A 15,523-nucleotide genomic window follows, 5' to 3' on the forward strand; every position below is an offset into this window, starting at 1 on the left:
TTTTACCTTGAGTAGCACGCTACTTAATTGGCTGTTTCCCTAACTATTTCAGTGTTGTTTTGAACTTGGCATGAGAAATAATGAAAAGCAAGAAACTCTGACACATTTTGAAATAAATAGAAAGAAAAATTTTCTCTCTTAGCAAAATATACTCCTGGATCCAAAATGGATTAGTGTGTTGAGATTCAAGGCTTTTGCCCATTACAGTCTGGTATGTTATTTTTCATGGTAAAAGGTTTTGAATTAGGTTATAATACTGTAAGCTGTAAAAGAGTCCCCTGCCAAAGTACCTGGGAGCTGTTCAACATGGAAATGGACTCTAAACATAACATTTAGAAAATAGTTGGATTTCTGTCAATGGAACCAAATCCATCTATCTTAGAGACAGACATACTACATTCGAAATATGTTGAGTTTGAGTAAATTTTCTTTTAGATCAATTTATACCAGTAGCCTTGACACACTGAAACTAGAGTATATTCTACAGATTAAACAAGTGTTCAATCATTAAGTCATTTCTGGCAGTTCACTGGATGTGAACCATTAGAATCTGGATTTTAAATCTTTTTCTCTTTTAGAAAAAAAGATCATTTCTGGGACAAATGGTACTGAGAACCACTTTTGTGCTGAATTCCTATACTGAACACTATGTTTGAAAGCAGCAGGTCATAGTGGAAAGACCACTGGAATCAGTATGCATGGGTGTGTTAACTTTACAATACCCGAATGCTACAACAAACTGTGCGCCAGGTTCTTCAACTTAAAAATAGGAATAATCCATGTCCTACCTACTTACTAAGGTATTTTTGTGAGGATCAAATTAGAGAGAGCACTTGAAAGGTCTTTATAAAAAATGAAACACCAAACAAATATACAGTGATTAGGACAGTCATTTATTACTTAGGAAATTTTGGTGAAACCTGTCATTTAACTGTTTATTTATTTGATGTTTTACTAATTCTAAGAGAGACAGAATGGTGTAGGAGACTATTAGAAGGGCTAGATTTAGAATTAGGACGACCCAGATGCAAATCTCAGTTCAAGTGCATGCTGTCTTGTGACTCTGGGCAAGATAATCAATCTTTCTGCCCTCCTCCCCCCATCCCTCAATGAACTATTAAAAAAGGATAAGTTGTAGAACAGTTTTCAGCTTGCACTGAAGTAGGAAGTTTGTAGTTCTAGAAGTCATTGAAATCACTATTCCACATTCCCATATGTTCCTTCTCACCTATCCCCCCCCCAACAAACAAGGACTAAAAATAAAATATGTAAGAATTAATGTCATCACAATTAACTTTCATTATTTTCAAGTAATACAATACAAACAATTTTGAAACTAACTTTAAACATGGTTTGAATAAAATGGCTTTTTTGGAAGCATTGTGGACTTCAGGAAAAATGATATTTCACAAGATATTTTTATGTAAATAATATCTTAAAAGTTGGATGGGATCTTCTACATCCTGTAGGCTAAATTGTTCATTCTTCAAATAAAGAAATTGAAATGTATAGTGGCTAAGTAACTTGCTTAAATGTCAATCATATAGGTTCTCAGTATCAGAGGTAGGATTCTCCTCTATACGATGCTACAATTTCCCTTCATTTCATAGGCAGCTCTTGACTTGGTAAGGTTTCTGACCTTATTCTACTGAAACTTCCCTCTCCAAAGTTACTGATAATACATTAATTGCCATATAAAATGGACTTTTCTCAATACTTGATTCTCCTTAATTCTCTGTAGCCTCCAACACTATTGATCACTCTTTCCCCTTTGGCATTTTCTTCTATCTAGGTTTTTGGGACATCACTCTCACCGAGTTGTCCTTCTAACTATCTGAATGCTTCTTCTCTGTATCCTTTGTTGTAACCTCCCCCAGATCATGCCTTCTCTCTCTAGAAATATGACACAGGATCCTATCTTGGGCCCTTTTCTTTTCTCCTTCTATAGTACTTGACTTGATAATCTCATCAACTCCCATGGATTTAATGACCATTTCTAAGGTGATGATGAACAACTCAAATCTACTTTGTTACCCCAGTTTCTCTGCTGACCTCCAGTCTCACATCTGAAACTGCCTTTCAGATGTTTCAAACCAGATGTCTAGTAGACACTTTAAACTCATTAAGTTCCAAACAGAATTCATTATATTTATTCCTAACCCCCATCCCCATCTTTCCTTCCCTATTGCTGTAGAGAGCAACAGGAACCTCCCAGTCCCTCAGGCTCACAACCTAGGAGTCTTCCTGGATTCCTCATTATTTCTTGAACCCCTCATATCAAGCTGTTGCCAAGGCCTGCTGATTTCACAATTGTAACATTCCTTGAATACCCCCACTTCTCTTTTCTAAAATTGCTAGCACTCTAGTGCAGGGCCTCATCTTCTCATGCCTAGATTATTATAATTAATGGTCTGCTGTTGGGTCTGCCTGTCTCAGGTCTTTTCCTGTTCCAATTCATTTTCTATTCAGCCACTAAAATGATTTTCCTAAAGCACAAATCTGTTCTTGTCAAACCAGTCCACCCCTGTTACTCAGTAAACTTCAGGGGCTTCCTATTGCTTACAGAAATGAATAGGAAATGTAGTTTGCTCTTCATAGCCTCGCTCCCTACTACCTTTTGAATCTTCTAACAGGGACCTTCCCAACACCATGAAAAAGATATTCTATCTCTCAGCTCCGGTCATTTTCTGTGTCTATCCCCCATACTTGGAACACTTTTCCCTCCTCCACTCTGACTATGACTTTCCAGGCTTCCTTTAAGTACTAACTAAAACCCACATTTTATAAGATGCCTCTGCTTAACTTCATTACTTTCCTTCCCTCTTTTACTTATTTCCTAGTTATACTTTATATAGTTTGCCTTCTGTATATTTGTTTGTGTGTTCACTCCATTAGATTTGAAGTTCCTTGAGAGTAGGGATGTATTTTGCTTTTTTTGATATCTCCAGCAAATAACACAATGACTAACACATAGTTGAACCTTAATAAGTGTTTCCTGATTGATTTATTGATTAATCATAGAAATAATTCTCCTCTGCCAAAATCTTTAGGGTGTCACAATGCTATCTTTAACCTGAAATAGAGTGGCAAGGATAAAAAGGAACAGACATATTATTGTAGCCAAATTGGTGGTCTCCAGAGCTGCCACCACTTCATATACCATTAGGAGAACTAAGACTTTCATAATATATATATATATATGTGTGTGTGTGTGTATGCATGTATGTATATGTATATATGTGGGCATGTATATATGTATATATGTGTGTATATAATATATAGTAATATACACAGGCATATATGCACACACATATACATACATATATGCATGTACATGTATATGCAGATATACATGTACACGTGCATGCAGGTATGTATGCATACATGCATGCATGTAGGAATATTGCACCTAGGGCAATAGCACAAAAAGACCCCAGGATTAATGGCAACAAGTATGCCCTGAAATTAATGTGGGTGCTAACTAACCCTAGGATATTGGTATGAAGCTCGGTATTGGGTACCTTCCTATTTTAACTACTTATTCTAGTTAATTAGCTTCTAACTTTGTGGTTTCTACATCTCTGGGGGACTGTAATCTCTTAGATCTCACTTTAATATTGTGGAAATGGTACAAAAACTGAACAACTAAGTTTGGCATTATGGTTGACTTATTCAAGACCTCAGTAAGTCAGAACAAGAATATGAAATAAAATTATTTATGGCGGTAAATAAATATCCTTACAAATCTATTTGTATGCCATTGTGGAGGACTACAAAATCATGACAGACTACTAAAATTATTTTTATTTTTAAGAATCAGCAAACTTTAAAGTAATAAGAACTATTTTGTTTCATTTTTTTCTGTTTCTAGCACCAAAGCTAGCTCAAGGCTTGAATACTAATTAGGGGACAGGTAGAGGAAAAAAAAAACAGTTTTCCCTCATATTTCTACCTACAAATTGATTTAATTGGATACCATTTTGCTGATGCATCACAGGTGACTAATGTCAAAATTTTCCTAGCGCATTCTTCTGTACACATATTCCTCACTTCAATAAATTTAATTGCCTGTTTTCACCTACAACATCCTAAAATAGTTAAACCAGAATACATTCATGTTATATAGTAATAATATTTTTAAAATGACCCCCCCCAAACACACATACACATTCACAAATGAACTACAAGTCAGAATAATGAAATGTCTCAGTGATCAAATACCTTTGAAAGTTATTAGGACTTTTTATCTTTTTATTCAGTATTGCCTTGTCTCGTCAACTCAATTTCACCTTGACAAATATAACACCTCCAACCTTCTCAAAATAGGTCTCCTAAAAGGTATCTCTACTTCAAGTCATAAGGTGATTCAGAATCCACTCAAAATCATATCTCACAAGCTCCACTGATGTTCCATAAGTAGATCAATCAGAAGAAATATTTCAAAGTAAGAGAAGTTTAATATTGTGGAAAAATAAATGGCACAGACAATTCTTAAATACTTCCACAATCATGTGTTGACTTATGATTTCATTGAAATCACAGCATGGCCAGAAAGACACATTTGAGACCAAGCATATGTATTATATGTATTATATGTAGCAGGAGACACATATTCCTTTGGCCATGTCCCTACTAGATACCTTTTTTTTCTTTCTGTTTCTAAAAGGTATTGGTTGTTCCAACCACAAAGTCACTGATATCATCTGGCTATCCTGATATTGTGATGGCTCCTAGTGCTGCTTTTTTAGGCTATTAAGCTAATGGGCAACAAAGTTAGGTTAATCTTAACTTATATCAGCCAATTGTTGCTCATCCTTACCCAAATTGTACTTTGCTGCCGTCTGCTGGTATTTCCAGATGGCTGTTTGCAAGTCTGATGCTACTCTCTTCTGCCACCTAGTGTATCCTTATTCTAAATTGGAGCCTCATTGTGGCTATTACAATTCCTGTACCCTGTAAAGATTGTTTTCTTTTCCTAGAATTCTTTAGAATATTGCCTTAGGGCTCTCTTAGTCTTTCAGAATTTAATCCCTAAAGCCATAGCTAGCTAGCCAACCACTCAGCAGAAGCCCCCAGGCTTAGGTCAAATCTGTCTGTTTAATATTTTTGACTCTATGTGAGCTAAAACTATGAGTTCAAATCCTTTAGTTGATTTATGGTGAGAAAATCCCTTCTAATTACTTCCCCACTGTCATGATATCAAATGTAGTCTATGGAATTCATTCTACCAGTGTCTTCTGTTAAGCAAAACTGGGATGTTAGAAAAGAAGTGCTGCTCTCTGTCTTACATTTTGCCTAGCAACAAAATGCATGGTTGCTATATACCATCTTGCCTTGTATTTAAGACTAACCTGGTGTATAATCTCTTGGTTAGGAACATATTATTGTTTTGTAACTTGTGTTCTGATTTTATATCTACAATTAATATATGAATTATCATTTGCTTCCCTAATTTATAAGTATTGTTCTGTCTTGAGTTCTGACAACAACTTGCCCTGAAAGCTTTTTTTTTCCTCTTGGTTAAGAAAACCAAAAAAAGAAATATTTACACTACAGGTACCAATTCCTGAATTACCTGTGTATTCCCAAATATAAAAAGGCATATAGAACCTCTAAATTCAGTGAAGATGGACTCTTTTAGACCTTACTCCTTATCCTAAATACAGACCCTGCTTGCCCACATATGCATGATTTAACAATACATATCAACCCTTTCCCATCCTGTGAAATATTTTACAATAATTATACCTATAAAGATGCTGAAGAGACTAATATTTCTTTAAGTCCATAGATGCTTCAATGCAAACAGAATTTGAGTAATAAATACATTTATACTTAAATCACCACATTTCCTTTTGAAAGCTGTTCAGGAAGTCTTTTGTGATAAATCCCACCTTCAAAATATGCAAAGTTGCATTTTGTTAAAAGTAAACATGTATCCCTAGATATTTCATTTTTTGATGTGTAAAATTAAATGTGGTTGCCTTATTTCTGTCCCATGTTTGGGAAAAATTAGCTGGGGTTTCTACTATATTGTTACTTATAAATTAGAAACTTTAGCACCAGTTTTGGGACATTAAGCATTTATCAAAGCATGTTAAGTATTAGTAAATATAGAACACATTGCCCTAAAGGTTAGGAAAGCCTCTCTAGGATCTAGGGAAGAAGAGAGAAAAAGGCTCCATCACCTACAAGTCTTAGGCCAAAAATGAAAGTCTCTCTCCCTGTATGACTGGAAGCTTGCTGCAGGTTCCCATGAGAGGTGGTCCTTAGACACTGCTTCATGCTAATTGGCTAGCATCACCCAAATCCATTTGATCACTGTGCTTGTGGGTGGTCCATGAGCAGAATGTGCCAGAGGTAAGAGTTCAGAGAACACACTCCCCGAGGGCCAGGCTCTCAGGTAGGTATGGTTTCAATCAATTTAACTCCAAGTTAGTCAATTAGTAGCAAAATCAATCCAAAAAATCTTAATATAATCCCCTCGATGAGAGGGAGAGGAAGGGTGGGGTTCTCTGGGCTTCTCAAAATCCATTATTTTCTAACAATTTCAATTAGAAATTCTTAACTTACAGTCTCAACATATTGTCTCTAATCTGTTTAAGAATATTTTTTTTTGCCAAAATGGTATAGTTTATTCTTTACTTTCTTGACTAATCATTGCTTACCACAGATATCCATATTCAGTGTTATAATGGTGTAAAAATTTTTCCTGACAGGCATGCGCACCAACATACACACACACGGAAAGAGAGAGAGAGAGAGAGAGAGAGAGAGAGAGAGAGAGAGAGAGAGAGAGAGAGAGCTAAGCATATTTTGTCCAAATGAAGGCTGAAAATTAGCTAAAATATTTAAAGTTGGCAGCTACCCAATCACTTGGACATTTGGTACTTAGAAATCCTTCTTTTCCCAGTCTAATATCTCCTCAATACTAGCTCTGCTTATAACCCTGTCAAGGAAAGTCTGCCTCTTAACACCTAATATATACCAGTCACTGTTATGTAAAACAATACAAAGAAATGCAAAAAATGGTCCCTGCTCCTGAGGGTTTTACAGTCAAAGTGGAAGATAACATGTAAACAAAGATGTACAAACAAGATGAATGTAAGATAAATTGAAGATAATCTTTTTTTTCCTCTTTTCCCCAAACTATTTAGAATTTTATTTCCCCCTAATTACATGTAAAACAATTTTAATGCCCATTTTTAAAATTTTTGTTCCAAATTCTCTTCCTCCCTCCCTCCCCATCTTCCCTTAAGAACCCAAGCAATTCAATAGAAGTTATACATATATAGTCATGCAAAATATTTCTACATTACTCAGGTTGTGAAAGAAAAGAGACAAAAAAACTTAAGATAAAGAAACTAAAAAAAATATGCTTCAATCTGTATTGAGACACAATCAGTTCTTTCTCTGGAAAGATGGATCACATTTTTTATAATTCCTTCCAAGTTGTCTTGGATCATTGCACTGCTGAGAATAAACAAGTCATTCACAACTGATTATCTTACAGAATTGATGTTACTTTGTATACAGTGCATAAAACTTTGCATTAGCTCATGTAAGTCTTTCCAGGTTTTTCTGAGAGCATCACAGTTACTATTGCTAACTAAATTTCCTTCCATTCTACTCCCCCTCCATGTAATTTACTAAATTCTCTATATCCTCTCACCATTTCCCTCCTCAAAGGTGTTTTGCTTCAGACTGCCCCTGCCTTTTATCTCCTCCCTCCCTTATCCCCTTCTTCTCGTACCTACCTGCTGGGTAAGATTGATTACTATACCTAATTGAATCTGTTCAGGCTCATGTACAGAGACCATTCAAATGTCCAAAAGCTGTTTGGATGGCATATTGCAGATCTCACAATTTCTAAATTAATCCTGAATGTTTTAACTCTCAAAATAAACTCAGGTCCTCTTAATGTTAGTGCCACTGCTTTATCCACCACCAGATCAAGATAACTTTTTTTGTAGAAGGTGAGGTGTTTATTGGTCCTTGAGAGAAGCAGGGGAAGACAGGAAATAGAGACAGGAGAAAATCCCAATCATAGTGATTGGCAAGTAAAGGACAGAGTTGGTAGATGACATGCCTTAGACAATCCCCTGAGGCCAGTGTCACTGGATTATAGATATATGGAGGAGAGAAAATGTTAGAAGACAATAAAAGTAGGAAGGGAATGAAGGACTTTAAAATTAAAAAAGGAGGGAGAAGAGCCAAGATGGTGGAGGAGAGGCAGTGACTCCCACAAGCTCCAGATAAACCAGTCTACTCACTCCCAAATAATACAATAAAAAATACCCATCCAACCAACCAAACAAACAAAAATGCAGAGCAGCCTAACTCACATAAGAACAGAGTGAGACTATTTTCCAGCCAAAGATGGCAATTGGGATCACCTGCTTATCAGGCTGAGAGAGGAGCTCAGCATGCAGTAGGGACCCAGTCAGGAACAGACCATGCCTCCAGCTCCTCGGAGTCTTTTGTGCCAGTGGCTCCCTCTGAGGCTCAGCTCATAGACTGGTGAGGGGGATTGGCAGTTGGCCAGGGTGAAGTGGCTGCAGTCTCTGCTGGAGTTGGGGCAAAGTGCCCTGGTTCTGAACAATTGAGCCAAATCTAGTGGTAGTGGCCCAGTTGGGGAGGGGAATAGGCACTCCAAGCTTCCAACCATAGAGAATCAGATTTCAATCAGAAAGCTGCTTCCAGGTTGAGATGAGTAAGTGGAGAAAGCAATGGAATATAAAAAGCTTTTGTGGGCAGGGAAGTAGACCAGAATACACCCACAGAAGATAATAACAAAGTCAAAGCTCCAACATCCAAAGCTTCCAAGAAAAATATGAATTGGTTTCAGGCCATGGAAGTGCTCAAAATGGACTTTGAAGAGAAAATAGGAGAGATAGAAGGAAGATCTAGAAAGGTGGAGGAAAGAATGGAAAGAGAAATGAGAGCAATGCAGGAGAGTCATGAAAAAATGACAATAGTTTGAAAAGTCAAATGGGAAAGGAGATACAAAAACTCTGGAGAAAAAAAAAATTGCCTTAGAATTAGGATTGAAAAAATGAAAGCTACTGACTTTATGAGAAACCAAAACACAGTAAAGCCAATCCAATTGATTTTTTAAAAAAAAAATAGGGAAATATGAAATATCTCCTTGGAAATACAGATGAACTGGAAAATAGTTCCAGGAGAGATAACTTGAAAATCATTGGACTACATGAAAGCTATGATCAAAGAAAAGCCTAGACATCATCTTCCAAGAAATTGTCAGGGGGAAATTGCCCTGATATTATAGAAGCAGGAGAGATCTCCTAAAATATATCTCAAAATGAAAACTTCCAGGAATATCATAGCCAAATTGCAGAGCTCCCAGGTCAAGGAGAAAATATTTCAAGCAGCTAGAAAAAAGGAAGTAAAATACTGCGGAGCCACAGTAAGGATAACACAAGATCTAGCAGCATCCACATTAAAGGACCATAGGGCAAAGGAACTAGGAATACAACTAAAAATTACCTACCAAGGAAAACTGATTATAATCTTTCATTGGAAAAAATGGGATTTCAATGAAAAAGAGCACTTTCAGCCATTTGTGATGAAAAGAACTGAACTGAATAGAAAATTTGACTTTCAAATACAAGACCCTATAGAAGCATAAAAAGGCAAACAGGAAGAAGAAATCATGAGAGATATTAAAATATTAAACTGTTTATATTCCTACATGGGAAGGTAATACTTCTAACTCATAAGATCTTTCTCAGTACTAGGGCAGCTGAAAGTAATATACTTAGATAGAGGGCACAGGTATGAATTGAATATGAAGGGATGCTATCTTTATTTTGTTTTTGTTTTGTTTTTTTAGTGAGGCAACTGGGGTTAAGTGACTTGCCCAGGGTCACACAGCTAGTAAGTGTTAAGTGTCTGAAGCCAGACTTGAACTCAGGTACTCCTGACTCCAGGGCCAGTGCTCTATCCACTGTGCCACCTAGCTGCCCCTGGGATGCTATCTTTAAAGCAATTTTTTGATTTATCCTTGTTTTTTTGTTGGGAATGCAGCGTGGGGTGGTTTATGTCTGTGGCTGGATTTGGGTTTGGCGACTCCTGGGTTCAGGACTGGTGCTTTGTCCACTGTGTCACCTAGCTGACCCATGATGACATCATTAAAATAAAGTTAAGGAGTAAGAGAAATGCACTGGAAGAAAGGGAAAGGAGAGGTGGATTGGGGAAAAGTAGGTCACATAAAAGAAACAAGAAAAGGTTTTGGAGGGGAGGGAAAGATGGGGAAAGAGGGGGGAAGCAAGTGAACCTTACTCTCATGAGAACTGGCTCAAAGAAGGAATAACATATACACTCAAGAGGTTATGGTAATATATCTTGCCCTGTGGGAAAGTGGGAGGGGAAGAAGATGGGGGGGGAGGAGGCAATGGAAGGAAGGGCAGATTGGGGGAGGGGGAAGTAAAAAGCAAAACACCTGAGGAGGGATAGGGTGAAGGGAGATAGAAAATAGAGTAAATATTAAGGGGAGGGAATAAGACTGAAAGTCATATGGTTAACAGCAGTAACTGTGAAAGAAATGATGAGCAGGATGCTATCAGAAGGATGTATGAAAAAGGCAAACCATGAACAGAGATAGAACGGATGGTATCTGAATACAGATTGAAGTATAATTTTATTTGTTAGCTCCACTTTCTAAAGGTATTTTTTCTATTTTCTTTCACAACCTGACTACTAAGAAGATATTTTGCATAATGGCACACATGTGCCTTATATTGAATTGATGGATTTCATAGGGAGGGATGAAGAGGGAAGAAAGAAGAAAATTTAGAACACTAAGTTTTAAAAAATAATAGTGAATAGTAATGATGAGGGGAAGCTAGGTGGCACAGTGGATAACGCACTGGTCTTGGATTCAGGAGGACCTGAGATCAAATCTGGCCTCAGAACATGACACTTACTAGCTGTGTGGCCTTGAGAAAGTCATTTAACCATCAATGCCCTGCCTAAACCTCCTGAAAGGACCTACATGAACTGATACTGACTGAGAGGAGCAGAACCAGGAGAACATTGTAACAGAAATATTGTGTGATGAACAATGGTGATAGATTTGGCTCTTTTGGCAATGCAATGGTCCAAAACAATTTCAAAAAATATCATAATAGAATATGTTCTCAACATCCAGAAAAAAAGAACTGTGGTTTATGAATGCAAATCATGGTCAGACTTGCACTTCATGAAGATCATTTTGATAAGTTAGTGGAAGATACATTTAAGTAGAGAGATTTAAGGAAGGGAGACCAATCAGAAGGAGTTAAAATAGTATAGGCATGATATTATAAGGGCACTGATTCCCAGCTAATAAAGTTTAATCACAATTTACTGAAAAAATATCGAGCCTCTTCTTTGAGAGCTCTCTCTTCTCCTCTTTATCTCATATCACCCAAAAGTCTTCTGCCACTACCTCCTCCTTCACCTATTTTACATTAAAATGTCATTATCCTTTCCAAGGCTCACCACTCTACATGAACAAGTAATACTGTTCCATGCTCTTTTCTCTAAAAGTTTGCCTCCTTTATCAGTTCCAGTTTCTCACTTATGTTCAATTTCTCCCTGTCTACTGGCTACTTCCCTACTAAATTTAAATATTCCCATGTCTTTCCAAATTCTCAAAAACAACAACAAAATATGTATTTAATCCCTCCCTCCCCATCATTGTTCAATTTATCTCAACTTTTTGTGGCCAAACTCCTTGTGAAAGCTATATACAATATAGCTACCATACTCTACTTCTTTTCCTTTCATTTTCTTCATTAAATAGAAACTGCTCTCACAAAATCTTTACAAATGACAAATTAATTTCTAGGTCTAATTGCCTTTTCTCATTTGGTATCCTCCTTGACCTCTCTGTAATAGATCACTCTCTTCTTGATACTTTCTTCCCTTTAGATTTTCAGGACACTACTATCTCCTTGTTCTTGTCTTTCCTACATGAACACACCTTTTCAGTCTCCGTTGCTGGACCTTCATCTAGGTCACATTTACAAACATTAATGCTCCAGTGGGCTTTGTCCTAGACCCGCTTTTATTATTGTACAGTATTTAACTTGGTAATCTCATCAGTTCTCAGGGATTCAATCATCTTTATTTTTGCTGATGATTCTCAAATATACTTATCAACCCCTAACTTCTCTCCTATCCATCCTCCGTGAATCTTCAACTGCCTAAATGCCAAGTGAGAAATCTTAAAATGGATGTTCTGTGGACATTTTAAACTCAACATATTCAAAATCAAACTTATCACCTTTCTTCCTAAATCCTCTCTTCTTAACTTCCCTATTATTGTTCAAAGCACCACCATACTTCCAGTCACACAAGAATGGAAACCTATGTGTCATGTTTGATTCCTTGATCCTTTTAAACCCTATATTTAACTTGATGCCAGGGTCTATTGATTTTGTCTTCATAACCTCTATCAAATATTCCTTTTCTTTGGTAAGACTGCTACTTCCCAAGTATAGATAGGCTCTCATCACCTTTTACCTGAACTATTCCAATAGTCTGCTGGATAGACTGCCTGCCACAAGTTGTTGTTTTTTTTTTTTTTCCCCACTCAGTTGACAAAGTGATTGTCCTAGATCAAAGTCTGACTAAATAACCCTCTTGCCTCATCTACCTGCCTGTCATTTCCAGTATCAAATATAAAATCTTGTTTGGCATTCAGGCTTTGCATAGCCTGTTCTCCTCCTACATTTCCATTCTTCTTTAACCAAACTCTTACCTGCCTCCCCACGCATGTAGCTCGATGTGTTTTTTGGTCCAGTGACACTCAACAGCTATTCCTTGAATAAGACATTCTACTTCCTGACTTTCAGTATATTCATTGAATGCTCTCCTTTCTCATTTGAGCTTCCAATACAACTTGCTTCCTTCAAGTCCCACTAAAATTATATCTTCCATAGGAAAGATTCCCAATTCTTCTTAATTCTAGTGCCTCCCGTTTGTTGATTTTTCCAAGTTAACTAATACATAGTTTATGTTTTTTTTTCTTTTTGTATCCTTCAATGCATTATGAGCTCTTTGAGAATAGGGACAATATTTTGCCTTCGTATCCTCAGCACTTAGCACTCTACATGGCATACAGTAAGCATTTAATAAATATTTATTAACTGATTGGTATCAGTGTCAGAAATGAGTTGGGAGCATACACCAGAGGTGTTATGAAGGAAGAATCAATAGAGAATGGCTACAAATTATGTAAGGAAAATGAGAGTGAGGAGATGAGGTATATACTTAGGTTTTCAGTCTGAATAACTAGGAGGATTCAAGCATCCTTAACACTGATAAGAAAAGAGTAATGGGAGAAAAAATTGGGGGAGAGAAAGAACATAAGGTCCTCTTTGGACATGTTGAGTTTAAGATGTCTGTGAAGCATCTAGTTTTAAATGTCTAATAGACAGATGGTCATATGACTCTAGAAATTAGGAGAGAGATTAGGACTAGACAAATAGTATGAGGATCATTTACATTCCGTTGATAATTGAATCTTTTGGAGCTTATAAAACATATAATTGGTGATCTTAGCAGTTTACCAATTAAAAAAGGAAAGAGGAATGTCACAAAAAATTGGAGATAAGGGTGTGAAAGAGAAGATTTTAATTATTATTGTCAAAGGCTGAAGAAAAAATGAAAAAGAATAAGGACTGAGTAAAGACCTTTAGATTTAGAAATGAAGAGATAATTGGTAACTTTGGTGAAAAAAGTCTCAATTGAATAATGAAGTTAGAAGTTGGATTGTAGAAAGTTAAGAAGAGAATGAAAGGAAAGGACATGGAGGATGTAACTGTAGTTGGCTATGAAGTTTAGCTAAGAATAAGAGAAATATAAGAGCAGAGCTAGCAAGGATGAATGGTTCAAGTTAAGATTTTTGTTTTGCTTTTGAGAATGAGAAAGACGTGTCCGAATTTGTATTTCAGCTGGGAAGAAACTCATGGAAAGGAAGATACTGAAAATTTGTGAGAGAATGACTATACCTACTACCCAGTACCTCAAATTCCTCAAATCTTTTCACTGTCAAGAAATACTTTAAACTTGTACTGAAAGAGAGAGAAAAAAGAGGGAATAAAAATACTATTATTTCTCATTAAAATTAATTACTCTCTCTACTCCAATGACATTAACATGCCCAGTCCCTCTTTTTATCTATATTGTATTGTAATCATCAATCAGGCAGTATCATCACAATTGGTTCTTTACTATCCTTGCTGTGGCAAAATGAAGTTAGAACTCTCTGCCAATAAGAAGATACCAGATACAAACATATTAGACAAAAGGTCTTCTCTCTATGACTGTTCATATGCTCATGCTTTAAAGAGAAGCTGAGTTTTATATCCATAGTGGTTGAATCTTTCTCCCAATGATTAGTCCTAATGTATTTTGTGATTTGAACATCAGTTTAGAATTCCTGATTTCCTATATTTCTTTCCCTTCTCATAGGAGGAGTAGCTGTAAAAGAACTAAACAATTAAATTGCTAGGGAAGAGTCAAGATGGAAGAGAGAAGTAAAGAAGTTGCTTGAGCTCTCCAAAGTTCCCCTCAGAAACATTAAATCAAGACTCTAAATGGATTATGGAGCTACAGAACCTACAAAAAGAAAGAGAGACACAATCTTCCAACATGACATAATTTTAAAGGCTTAAGGAAAAGTTTGACTTGGTTGAAAAGGGAGCACAGTGTAGCAGAACTCAGATCAGCACAGCAACAAGCATGTATGGGTAAATCACCTGGAGGCTCTTGGCCACAGCACAGATCAGCAGCCAAGGCCCCTCAATCCTGGTTCAGCATGTTGGTGGTGCAGCATGCCAGTTGTGAGACCCACCCCTGTAGCCCTGGATGAGAGGGCAAACTACCAGCTAGAGAACCACACACAGAACAGGCACGACTGGGCCAAGTCACTTTAGCACAGAGAACAAGCCCAGAGCAATGAGGAGGAATCCAGTTATCTGACCTCAGGCTCTCAGCACAAGAAGCTTGTAACAGTGGTTCCTGTGCCCCAGGAGCAGACTTAAACTTTAAAATAGTCTATAATATCAGTAGGAAACAGAAAAGAAGCTTTAACATAACAAACTTCTATGGCTACAGGAAAGACCAAAAGACAAACCAAGATGAGGACAACAAACCTCAATGGGGAAGGTGAATTGGTCTCAACAAAACAAAAAACATGTTATTCAATAAGGTTAATCTGTTTATATTCCTTCATGGAAAAATAGTATTTGTAATTCTTTTTTTATTAGTGAGGCAATCGCGGTTAAGTGACTTGCCCAGGGTCACACAGCTAGTAAGTGTTAGGTGTCAGAGGTCGGATTTGAATTCAGGTATTCCTGAATCCAGAGCCAGTGCTCTATCCACTGAGCCAGCTAGCTGCCCTGTACTTGTAATTCTTGAGAACTGTATCTCTTATTGGGCAGATAGGGGTATACATAGAGGGCATAGGTATAAATTGATTTTGATGTGATGAAATAAAAGTGATTAAGGGCTA

The sequence above is a fragment of the Dromiciops gliroides genome, chromosome 1, assembly GCF_019393635.1.
Source record: "Dromiciops gliroides isolate mDroGli1 chromosome 1, mDroGli1.pri, whole genome shotgun sequence".
In the NCBI taxonomy this organism is placed as follows: Eukaryota; Metazoa; Chordata; class Mammalia; order Microbiotheria; family Microbiotheriidae; genus Dromiciops; species Dromiciops gliroides.